Here is a 13618-nt window from a genome sequence, read left to right on the forward strand (position 1 = left end):
ATGTCATATCTGAGTGAATTTGCTTGACATTTCAGCTGGGTAGAGGATTTTAGGCAGAGGTGTGAAATTTCTATGGCTGAGATGAAGTCGACTGTGCTTAAAAATCAGAAAGGCCACTGTAGCTGCTGCTTCATGGAGAGGAGAAACTCATAATAGTAAACTAGTGGCAGATCATATCACATTTTATAACCAGGACTATAGACTGGATTTTATTCCAAGTGAAATGGGACTTTATTTAATAAGGCAGGATCATTCTGACTGGGCAGGCTGGTAGACTGAGTGTAGGCTACTGTTTTAAACCAGGCTTTACACTAATTTTCAAAGTGCTTGTATATTGTCTATACACACACACACACATCTCATACATTTCATATATACATATATATGAAATTCCAAGTGGGTTGCTTTAGCAATTTATCGTGTTATTATATATGAAAAAATTCTAAAACATAACATGAAACCTTAAAATAATTTAGTTTCTTTTTTACAAAAGCTCATTTTGTAAGCATAGTCTAAATTCTCCTCAAACTTTTCATCAGATATCTCAATATTCTGAGGAGCATAAGCTTTTATATCTCAGGCTGTATCTATTGCAAATGCAGAGTTTTTTTAGTCTTTTGTTTTATTTTTTTACAAACATGGCAACTTGCCTTTCACTCTAGAATACATTTGTGTTTATTTTACTCTTGAATGACTCTTAATTGCTGTCAAAAGGCAGATGTGCATAGTAGTCAGCTGCTTTGATTCTGCAATAAGAGACCTGATTTCAAATTTAGACTTCATCACTGGTCAGCTGTGTGGCCATGGAATAGTACATGCTAACACTGGTAAAATGTGAATTTTAATTGCAGGGGTACAGTAATATATGGTCAAATCTATTCAACTAAGTTTACTGCTTTGGTGAATAAAGTTTTATTGAAAGGCAGCCATACCTATTGCTTTACATATTGCCTGTGACCTCTTTTACCCAATAACTGCAGATTTGAGTTATTTCAACATAGACTGAGACTGTCTATGGCCCACAAGGCCTAAAATGTTTATCTGGCTTAAAAAAGTTTGCTGAAACCTGTTGAAGTGCATATTCCATGGAATAATTCATACAAAGTTCTTAATACAAGGTCTGGAATTTAGTAAGTTTGCAATATATATTTGCAGTTATTAGAATTTTAAAAAATCACTTTGTTTGCTTCCAAATCATCAGGTCAAATTGACTCTCATGAAGGGGCACCATTGCTTCTGTGTATTTTTGCAGGTAAAGTGCCCGAGCTTGAGAAGTCTGTTTTTAAGTAGTCCTATTTTGGTGACACTTACCCATTCCTGCATTAATAACTCTCCTGGATGTTGGAAGTTCTATTTTGCATACTAATCTGTCCTTGATATGGATATTATAAATTATATATGTAAAAGTTCCTGGCTATATTACAGTAGTATGGGTAGATTGTTAAATTAATCATTGCAGAACTCTTTGAAAATCTAGGCAGCAATGTGCAAATGCAAAATTTATAACTGGAGCAAACAAAAAGAAGCTGATGATTCCTTAAGGATACTGATGTTTTTGTGGTTTCTTCCTTTTGTTGTCATCACCAGAGATTTATATAACATCTGGGGAAATTTTCAATATTTAATCATAAGCATTTTTATTCCAACTTAAGCTATACATAGAGGCCAATCTGAACTTATTTTAACTAGAGGCTGGACATATACTTTTTTTTAATCATGGTATGTGTTTGCCCATGTGTATTTTAACTTGTATAATAAGCAATTTCATGTATTTATAATGATTTTACCCTTCATAGTGATAAACACATTATAAAAGCTCCCAAAATAGGGATTGTAAACTGTGGTATAAAAGGAAGAAGATAATCTTTTATTTTAGTGTTGCAATTAAATAATTTTTTGTTTAGTTTCCTTCATGAAAAAAACTTTTTTATTAAAAATTATTGGGGTGACATTAATAAAATCAAGTAAGTTTCAGGTGTACAGTTCAACAGTATGTTGAATATATATTACATTTCACCACCCTACCCAAAGTTAGAAAAAATCTTTTCTAAAAGCTTTTTTCATACTAATTACAGACACTCTATAGATGTCTAAAATATCGTAATTATTGTTTAAGTTACATTTATTCCAATAGAGTTTCATTGTTTTTAATTTCCATTTCCTATTTCAATGACTCTGAAAATGGGATTTCTTAAATAGTATATATTAGTTTAATTTGTTTTTTAACTGCTTCAGAGTTAATGTTAGATTTAAAAAAGAAATGTTATTTTATTATTGAGTTCCTTAGCTTTCTATGTACCTTATTAATTCAGTTCAGGTTGATTTGTTTAAAATTAATTTTAAAAAGGCATAGGACATGATTCCACTACATAGACATTTCTGGTTAAGTTGGGAAAACCAGACTTATTTGCATGAACCAGCTTATATCCCATTGTCTTTCATATAGCACTAATATAAGAAATTGCCAGGAAGATTTTGTGATGTGTATGCTGGGATTTGAATAATGGGTAGAGTTTGGATAGGGCAGGAATGCCAAGTAATTCTTATGTTTGATTTTTTTTACAGAAGCAGGCTGATGGTTTTGATTTGTTTTTTTTGAGTGTGGGATGTTTAGTTTTTGAAATTATCTAGAATTCTGTTATTGCCTAAAACACAGTATTTGGTGTGATACATCTTTAGGTCTAGATTGTCTTTACACATAGTGAAATGATTCAAATTGTTACCATTTGGGGCAACTAAAATCTGGCATTGCCCCATTAATATTGGGGGGGGGTCCTCAGTTTTCCCCTGCCAACTCAGGAATTTTAGGTACGTGAGATTTAGAAAGAATAAGATTTATTGAAAGTACATTTTTAGAAAGAGATGGACAATGCCAAGGAAGGCTGCAGCTCCATAGCATTCAGGAAATGAAAAGACAAAAGATAGAATACACTTCAAGACAGGGGTGGGTTTCAGCAAAGAGGGGGTTGTAACAGCACAGAAGTGGGAAGGTCTGTTTATATTTGGGCCATGATGGGAGTTTACAAGGGTAGCACTAGATGATTGGTATGTGAGGTCATTTTAATTGACAGTTGGCTGTTTTATAACCCTTTGCCTATTGTGCATGTGCTTCCCCAAAATTCATTCTGTTATAATTAGATTCAGGAACTTCCAGGTATATGTATAATATTATAACGATGGTATAATGAAGCTGAGGTTACACGCTGGTTTAAGCCAGCAGCTTTTATGGCCTTTGTGAGTTAGGATGTAGGAGCAAGTTATAATCTTATATTGGGTGTTTCCAGGAGGACTTGGAGGTCTTCAAGGGAGGTTCCTGTGGTTACAGAGATGGGCCTTTGCTCCTATTGCTCATGACTAAAACTACCTAACAAAATTATTCAATCTGTGTCTTGAAACTCAGAAAAATTTTTATCTTGAATTAATCTTTCACTTTAACAAAAAGTTCGTGAAATTAACATGAAATTAGAGAGAGAATAATAATCTAGTATACTCTTTTCAAAAATGATCACACTAAGGTTCAGAGAGATTATGTGGTTATACTGATTTTTGGAAAATTGCCTGAGCTACAGTTTTCTTGAAATCCATGTCAGATGTGGATTGATAGCTTTTCAGAACTAAATTTAGTGATTTCCCATAAACTTTAAAGGGTGACACAGTGTCCAATTTATTCTATAGACCTCAACCTTCAATATCACTTTCTGAGAAGCCTAGCTTTACCTTTCGAGACTAGATTAACAGGTCTTCTCTCAATACAGTATCATACTACTGTATTTTTCTTTGTATTATTAATCACTCTAGTAATTAAATGTCCTTGTGTTATTATTTTAAGATGCCTGTCTTTCCCATTAGACACTGAACTCAATGAAAATGGCTACTGTATATTTCTTATTCATGTCTAACCTCAGCATCTCTAGCATTATGCTTGGCACAAAGCAGGTACTCAAGAAATAATATGTTGAATACACCAGTAAGTAAATAACCACACTACTGCAGAAAAAATACGTGCAATTGTTTAAAGGGTTATTTTGTTTTGATATTAGCTAAAACATACTTATCTTTATGAAGATTTATTTTTAATGTGAGAAAAATATATCTGTTAGAACACATTGGTCTATTCCAATTTCTGTTGAATTTATGTCTAAAATACATTTCAACCCCTCTTAATTGACCCATTACTGTGTATTAAACACTACTAATCACATTATACATATTATTCTATTCAATTCCCTTTTAGTAGGGAGCCAAAAATGCTTCCCATTATACAGTCAAGAAAACTGAGGCTTAGAGAAATCAAATAACTTGCCCGAGTTCATACAACTAATATGAGCACATATTAGAGCTATGAATATGTAAAACTTAATGTGGTTTTAAAATATTGATATACCAAGGAAATTGTAAAAAACAAGAATTAATTTACACATGGTCATGCTGAATGTGGCAGTATAAAATTAAAAGTTGAGGTTTCGAACTCAAAAGGGTGAATCCCACTTTTATCTATTATCTGGGTGACCCTGAGCATTTTATTTAACTTTTCTAAATCTCAGTTTTCCAAACCATAAAACATACTAGATATCACATGCTTATTAACTGAGACTATATAACAGGTAAAGTCTGGTGGCCAGTAAACACTCACTGAATTTGAGTTCTTTTTTCTTTTCTGTGTAATATCACATTTCTCCATTCTATTCAGCTCCAGGCAGCCCACTAAAAGCTAGCTCCCTTTGCTTATGGGAACGTATACAAATATGCATTAGAGAGTTGTATATTATTTTTGCAAATTTCATGCTAATTTTAAAATTGCTCAAGTTGTGATGGCTGAAATTTAAATACAATTAATAGCAACGCTCATAATAATTGCCTCAACACCCACGCAGAACATGTATACACATGTGCACGCACACACACACACTCACACACACACACAATTTTTTGAGGAGCTAGGTGCCTCTCTTTATTAACCCCGTTCTACCTGTATCCCGATGCAGTTGGTTTTCTTCAGTTCACCTCCTCTCCGAAGTGCTTATTCATTTTTGATTTCAAAGTACGTTGTAGCATTTTAAAGAAACTTCCTTAGTGTTCTGAATATCTATATCTTTATATAGAGAATAATAGTATTTTCCTTGACTTTTAAGCTGAAATATTTATTATTCAGAGGTGAGAGTCAAGGGAAATCCTTCTGTAGTCAGTACAGTATATAAAATCATAATTATTTTGGACTGGAAAAGAAACTTAATTTTCAGATGCTTTATGCTTATATAGCCGTAAGATCTTTATTCACCTATATTTTCCTCATTCAGTTTTGTTGCTATTTAGTTGTATTTATCTGTAAGTTGCTTCAAGTTATCTTTTGAAATAAAACTGATTAAATATAAGTAAAAAGAACATTGTATACCTAATTATAAATTTTAAAAAAATGATGAGAAATCAAGTTCAGGAATGTATTTTTTCCATAATAGAAGGATTATAATAGTTTATTTAAATATACTAGTAAATCAACTAGAAGTCAGAAAGAAAAACATGAAAAATAATGTTTCTAAACTTTTACCATTAAAATAAACTTTTAAAAGCTGATTACCAATTATGGTTTAATATTTTCCAATTACGTATTTCTTTATATATCCAAGGCACTGTCACTGCCTTTTTTTTTTTTTTTTTGATCTGGAAAAGTAGCTCCACTCTCTATATGTGAGATTTTTCATCTTGTTTGAAAAACATGAATGCATGTGTATCTTTATATCTGTGTCTATATGTAAGTGTATGCAATTAGCTAACCTATAGTGATTTATTCTGGAGAAGAACAATGCCTTATTCAGATGAGATATGTAAAAATTTCCCATAACACTTCACCTATGTTCATTATAGGGAATGACTAAACTAGGTTTTCTGCTTTCTGGTCATTGGGCTGCTCAGCTTTTTGGGTCCTCTACTTTGAAAAAGATGCATATTTTATAAGCATCAATGCTTTGAAAAATGACCTTTGATAACAATCAGTGTAAGAAAGCAAGAAATATGACCCAATTTAAAAACAAATGATAGAAAGAAAAATGTATTAATTTTTAATCATTCAGGTAATCATTATCAAATTGATTGGATTATTATCTGACAGTGGCCCCAGCCAAGATTCAGAATTTTTTCCCTCATCAATGTAATGAAGAAATGATGATGAAGGAAATGTTATTTGAGGAGCTGCTGTTTTTTTTAAAAAAATTAAGATATAATTGGAAGCATTTAGCATATAATATGCTATTCTTTTCTCCTTATTTCCTAATGGATACCTGAGTAGACTTATAGATAATACAAATAGAGGTAATTTTAATATAATATTTAATAAGCTAAGTACAATTTAGGCCTTAAGGGAAAGAAAATGTTTTATTATGATAATGAATATAGATAACCAGGGCTCAGTGAATATAATATGATTAAACAATATATTAATATATATAAAATAAAGTTGTACTGGTGGAAATCCAGAAAATCAGGTAATATTGAAAAGAAAACTTCAAAATAATTTTATAATAACTACCTGCATTTTGAAATTTGTATTATTACAGCTATTTAATAGTTAAATTAACAGTTTGTCTCACTGGAGTGATTGCTACTTGCTAATTTTATTTGAAATTAATATACATAGTAACCGCAATATAATTCTTAGTGTCTAAAATTCCAGGTACATTTTATTGTCACTTATACTGTTATCTAGTATTAGAGATGAATTATTCTTTTTGGTCATTTTAAGTTTTTAACTTACTATCTTTTGACTGATAAAAATATAATTTCTATTGTCAAAAGTATATAAGTAAATATAATATTTTTCTTTATTGGTTAATTTAATTATATTTAAATTTATAGTTGACTTTTGATTTTTAAAAGTAGAGTAAGTAGTTAGGTACTGCTTGCTTTTCAATAATGACATTTTAAAGTATCTTAGAAAATGTTACTTTAATTGTAACTTTAGACTCTATCATTTTATTTAATATGTCATACCTCTAACATGAAAGAAAATATCTCAGTGTACCTTCTTTGTTCAAGGTCAACCTACTGCCTCAGTTGAAATACCCAGGTCAAAACATGTGATTGTTACTTCATGGTTTCATGATGTGCTATTTAATAGCCATTCACCTTCAAAGACTGTCAAATAGCTAAGAGGAATATGCAATTTTTCATATTTTTATATGTAGCTGTTTAATAACTTCCCCTGTTTATTCTTATGTAATATTAGAAGATTTAGTAACATCCAGTGGACGAAGTTGCTAATTTTGAAAATCCCAGGAGTTATTAAGGACCACAAATAATAGAACATTAGTTAATAGATTGGAATGCAAAATCTAACTTCATCTAATAAATGTTGTTGTATCTGATTATACTTGCTTGCTAAGAAAATTTGGCTATGTTTTGATTTATTTAAAGTTCATGGCAGAATATGAGACAATATATACATATATGTATGTGTGTATGTATGTATATATATATGAAACAACCTAAAAACCTTACTATTGAAATTATCTATGTGAGACAAAATTTCCTTAATAAATCCTCATTACTTGATTACAGATTGAATATTTTAGACATATAAACCAATTAGAATTCCGATTATTTTGATTGCCAGAAATCCTTAAATATATATATATATTATATATTATATATATATATTATATATATATATTATATATATATATAATGCATTGATGTATTCAGTTTCTATATCAGACACCTGTGATTTAAACATTTTTAGTGGTTTATAATTTACGGAAAAGTCACATGCATTTCATTATCTTTTTCTGGATTTTAGGGATTTTGCCTTTGCTTAAAAAATATGAGTAAGCTAATCAGTTGACTGTAGACAGTATAGACATACTTTTGTTTCTAACTTATGTGTTAATTAGTTTAAGATATAACACTAATAACTAAAATAGAGAACTTCTCACACATATTCATGCTGGCCACTAAGGTATCTATTTTTTTTGGCATCACCTTTTAAAAGTCAACATCTGACCCCTCCAATTGTTTAGACACTAGGCTGCCCTGTAGTCTAAAGATAGGCTTTAAAAGCCTTGTGTCAGTGGAGTAATCTTAAAATCCAAATCCTGCTGGAACGCACTAAAGTAAAACTATGCTCTTAAATTATACTTTATGTTTTTATGGGACTCTAATCAAGTGGATATATCAACTCTATCATGGACTATTTGATGACATTTTGAAGTAGAAAAAGTAAATCGCCTTTTTTATTGTACCCTTTGCTAGACATTTTCATACTTTGACTCAAGGTAGACCATTCAGTTGAGATAATTCAGCTCATTCATTAATACAGAGCAGGTTGAGTAATATTTCAAATTCAGTCATAATTTGGAATACATCATAATTCTTCTCAACCCTTCCCAAAGAAGGAAACATGGAATTTATGAGTACTGAATTTGAAAATTATGAAAGTAGAAGTAGTAATAAACACCTTTCAGGTATCTATGTTTTCATTGGTTCATATCCCTTAAGCTTGTTCTGGTGTTCTATTTAAAAGGCAAGTCTTAGATCCAGTGAAGTAGTTTATTCATGTCCAAGCTTAATAATTATATTGTCCATGTGGCTACTGTAAGGTAGAGTGCAAAACAGAGTACTTGAGCCAGAGGTCCTTATGTATTTTGATGTTTAATATATAGTTAAGATTCTTCCACTTGGTTTTGAGGTATGAGTACCTCTGAGATAATGTGAAGACATTATTTCTGCAGTAACATATTGTATTTTGTAATTATATAAGAAATGCTATGTTCGGCTTTTGTGTAGAAAAGAGTTAAGATAACACTACTAAGACTATTAAGACTCCTAGAAACACCTGTTTGCAAGATTGGCCCTTGGCTAGAAGCTAGGAATTGGATTTCAGGAGTGTTCTCACTATTCCCAGTGGCTGTTGCCTAAATTCCTCATAGAAACAAAGTGCCTTGTGCTGAAGGCCCACCTTACTTCTGGGAGTCTGTATTTTGATACCTTTTCTGGGAACTGAGTCTCTAATGAGTTTCCCTGGTTAACAACATTTTACAAATGTTGTGATAATTCGTTGCTAGAAGAATTAACTGTAACTTCATCAGGAGAGGACTTTTGGAATCTTGCACCTGGACCTGTCTTAACTTTGGCTCCTGTATCTTTCTGTCACCGCTGGAGTGAAGTGAAATCCAGTGTCGTCCTAGTGGCATGAGGGAGGAGGATCGTGGAGTATGGTGGGCGGTGGGGTTGTGTGTTGTTGTTCCTTGGTTCTTCCATGCCAAAGCAGCAAAGAATTATAGGTTGGTAAGATTGAGAAAAAGAGATTTATTGAAGGCTGCAGCGCTGTGGAATTTAGAAGGTGAAAAAATAAGATAGTACGCACCAAAGGAAAGGGTGATATTACAACCAGGAAGGATGTAACAATGCAGAAATGGGACGGTCTGGGCCATGATGGGAGGTCCTAGATGATCCTTATGTGAAGTCACCTTGACTGAAAATTGGCTGCTACATAACATTTTGCCTAATATGCATATGCTTACCCAGAATTCAGTCTGTTATAATTAGATTCATGAATTTCCAGGCATAGTCATATTATAATGTTGGTATGAGGCTAAAGTTAGGGGCAGTACTTTCTGCTCATGTGTTTGTAGCTGGTTTATGCCAGCAGCTTTCATGGCCTTTGTGCTCTAGGATTTGGGGTAATTTATATTCCTAAAAGGGAGATATTTCTGGGAGGTCCTTAAGGAAGGTCTTCAAGGGAAGTTTCTGTGGTTACAGAGCTGGGCCTTGGCTCCTGTCACTCCTACCAGACTAACTGCCTTAGGTTTTCATTTGCTGAGTTTTCTTTTCATCATTTTGCTGTAATACATTGTAGCCATGAGCACAGCTTATGTATTCAGTCCTGTGATCCTTCTAGTGAATCATTGAACCTTTGGTGACCTGGAGTAACCCTGGTACAGCTTTCCTATTGTAATATGTGATCTGGGATGAATATATTTATATAATAAATATATTGTCTACATTAAGTTGGTTATTTACATAGTATAAGAAAAAGGAAGAGAAAGCTACATCTTCATTCCAATGACACTATAAGTGCTCTATGATCTGCTATTTTTTCAACTTTGCTTTCTGGATTGTGTTCTTGCAAGTATTCATGTGTGTGCTTCGGTTACTTTATAGACTAACACTTCAGTCTTCCTGGTTGTCTAAAACCCTGATTTTACAGACTGTATACAAGGAATCTGCATTTTAAAATTAGTTTCATCAGTACATTGAATTTACAAAGAGTATATTAGTCTGTCTAGATTATCATGCTAAGATAAGAAATACAAAATTTGGACGATGAAAATACTGGGAACATATTTATGAGTCTGTCTTCCCCATGTTTCCTATATTGGTAGTTTATTTTTTCCCTAAATAGAGGCTAATTATTTATAAAATTTTACATTGTTACCCTTATATGACTAATTTTTTTTAACTTAGCTCTTCTTAATTGTCTAGCTTTCAAAAATGTATATAATCAGAGAATTAATATTTTTAACTTTTGCTTTCCATTTGCTCCTACTAACTAAAATTTTAGGTCTTTTTTTTCATCTGTATGTATTTCTTGAGATTTTGTTTAAAAATAAAATTTTCTATATTTCATCTGTACACTGTTTTTGTTGTAGATGGTTTGCTCCTCTGTAAAATTTTGTGTATCAGTCTTCTGTCTCCATAGACAATACACCTATTTTATTTTTCATTAATAATTCATAAAATATAATAAATTATTTTGAAAGCACTACAAGTTTAATTTATTCCTGTCAGTTTAATCTTGTGAAATTTTAAATAATTGTTTATGTTATTTGGACATTGTTTTAGGTTAAGAGCATTTTAGAAATCTAAAGAATATAATTTAGTATTTTTAACCTATTCAACTTTTTAATGAATATTCCATTGTCATTATTTTTTTATTATCACAAGAAATTCCTATTTATCCATGCCAGGAATCTGTCTACATGTGTAGTTACAGCTGGATATGTCTTTTTTCTTTTAATATGTTAAATGCAGTTTTATTACTCCTTTAGTCAATAGAATAGATTAAATATTGCAACAAGAATCAGTAGAACATTTAGTAACTCTTATCTTTAATGAACTGTGTAATACTGGGCAATGTTTTCAATAATTAAATTTTACATCATCTCCTTTTTCTGATTTTCAATGTATTGCAATATCATCGGCTTTTTTTCTCTCCCTTTTACCTCTGTAGATATTAAGACACTTTTTTCTACATGTGAACCTGTGTCTACTTGTAAAACACTCAGTCTATGATATCTTATGTTAGAAATTGACAACAAATGTCCACAAGTTCAAGCTGGTGATGTTAATGAATAAACAGAGTTGGAATAGAAATGTGGAGTGGCAGAGACTAGAAAGAACTAAAAAAAAATGTTTTATCTACATAAATTCAAATTGAAAAATTTAAAGTACTCTGCAAACTAAATAAAACAGTAGTCTAATTTACATATTTATACCTTCATATATCTACCCGAGATATTGAGTACTTAACCCATTTCTTCTTTCCCCTGAGAATACTTGCCGCTGGCTCTTTCGGCCAAAGCATTTACCCTGAGATAACTTGCCAATTACAGTCCTAACCTTACACCCCAACGTTTGCCACGAAATCTTATTTTTATTATTTTCATATCACTCTAGTATATCGATAGTCTTTGGAAACAAATTACATCATTCTATTTGCTGCATTCTGTTCTTAGTAGTGGTATGCCATTTACAAAATATAGTAATTCTCGATTGCTGAAAATGTCAAATCCTAGATGTCTACTTTGTGTAGTTCCGTGCTTTGAAATTTACCATATGAAAAAAATTAGTAAATACTGATCATCATATACATTTCTGTTACATCAGGATCGCAGAAAAGTTCTGTTTAGAAATACTCCAAGAACAGTTTTTATATTTTATTTTCACATTGAAAACCAGTCAGATTTGGTTCAGCCTCAAAGAGCATGTTTATGTAGAATTAAATTAATGCTGGCAGCAAGCTACAGTTTTTTATTTCTAAACAGAAATGGGTTAAACAAATTCTTTTCCAACTCTGTGGTATTTTAGGTTAAATATATTTTTAAATTTTACTTTCCAGAAGTAAAATGTACATTACCTATCAAATGACCAGATTATAAAACTATTTTTTCAAAAAATTGTTTGCAAAGGATTATTGATATGCAAATTCCATGTCTTCTCTCTGAAATAGTCATATAGTCACCATGTTAAAAGTATAGATATGCTTCTTTCAGTTTTGCTGTGAACCAAAAACTGCTCTAAAAAAGTAGTTATCTATTTAAAAATTATTAGAAATTTCTATACAAAATGAAGTAATTTTGATCTTGTTCACTTGTACAATATCTCTTTGGTTTTATTCATTTATTTTTGTTAAACAGAATTTTTTCCTTAAATTCTAAATGGATACGCAATAAACATAAACTTAAATTCTATTTTCTAGCTTGGATCCAACAATCTAGAACTTTTTTGTTCCCTTTCATATTTGCTGGATTGCTTGTATTTCTGTTTTTTACATTTATTTTTTGTAACGTTAAGTTAGCTTTTAAAACTTAAAGTAACTTATTTAAAGCAGTTAATTACCACCAGCACTCATCTTTCCTCAAAGTTTAGATTTACAGTTCCAGAGCTGATTGTGATTACTTAATCACCACTTATGTCAGATTGCTCTTTACTATATGAAAAGTTTTAAATACATAAATTTCAACTGTGTTAAAGATTTATGTACACTATCACTGCTTTGTCATTAAACTAAATGAGGTATTAAGGTCTTAAAACTACAGTTACAATAAGATAGAGAACTCCACCATAACTGGTGTGACTAAAGAAACTACTAATTGATGTTACCCTCTTTTCCATTGTCTGAAATAGGCTTGTTTATGTGGTGGCATTTTTAATTGAGTTATAACAGTTTTTTTTCCTGTATTTTTTTGTTCGTTTTTGTTTTTGTTTTTGTTTTTGTTTATGGATGGAGGAGTCTTTAACCCGTAAAACATTTTATATTGTGTGACATGTTTTTTTTAATAATTAGATATTGTTTTATCCTCACAAAACAATAGTCTAGTAAATGTAATATTGCTTATGATGTGATTTTGAGTCTTTTTTTATTTTTTACTTTTTCTTCTGTTTTGTATCTGTTCGAAATTGTAGAATGGGGAAATAATTTAAGCAGACATTGAAGGCAGTTTTTCTATTGAGAGTGGAATTTTATTTTCTAAAAGGAATTATGTAACTGTGGTTATATTACATGAAATATCTTATTGAAAATTCAGAGATAAGTAGCAGATTTCTTTTGTTTTATTTTTGTTTTTAAACACTACTGTGTAGTTATCATTGTATGGTTGCCAAGGACACCACATTGAACAAGACAGAATCACTGAACTTTGAATATTTTCTCAGTTTTTCTTAGATATTAAGTGATTTTTGCAGCTAAATAAATATAATAATTTTTCTTCTTAGAATTAGTTTTATGAAACCAATGTGACAAATCTTAGTTTTCTGGTTTTTATATGACATATTTGAATATCGTGATTCCTAAGATAGAGATTTATAATTTTAATGAATACTCAGCAAATGAGATATGACAATTAAA

General features: G+C 31.0%; 1 protein-coding gene across 1 annotated transcript in view; it reads left to right on the plus strand.

Moving 5' to 3' along the window:
- Positions 1–13618, plus strand: part of GBE1 (1,4-alpha-glucan branching enzyme 1) — a 235075-nt gene that overhangs the window by 145105 nt on the left and 76352 nt on the right. The gene's annotated exons all lie outside the window — the stretch shown is intronic.

The sequence above is a fragment of the Rousettus aegyptiacus genome, unplaced genomic scaffold (assembly GCF_014176215.1).
Source record: "Rousettus aegyptiacus isolate mRouAeg1 unplaced genomic scaffold, mRouAeg1.p scaffold_m13_p_4, whole genome shotgun sequence".
Taxonomy (NCBI): Eukaryota; Metazoa; Chordata; class Mammalia; order Chiroptera; family Pteropodidae; genus Rousettus; species Rousettus aegyptiacus.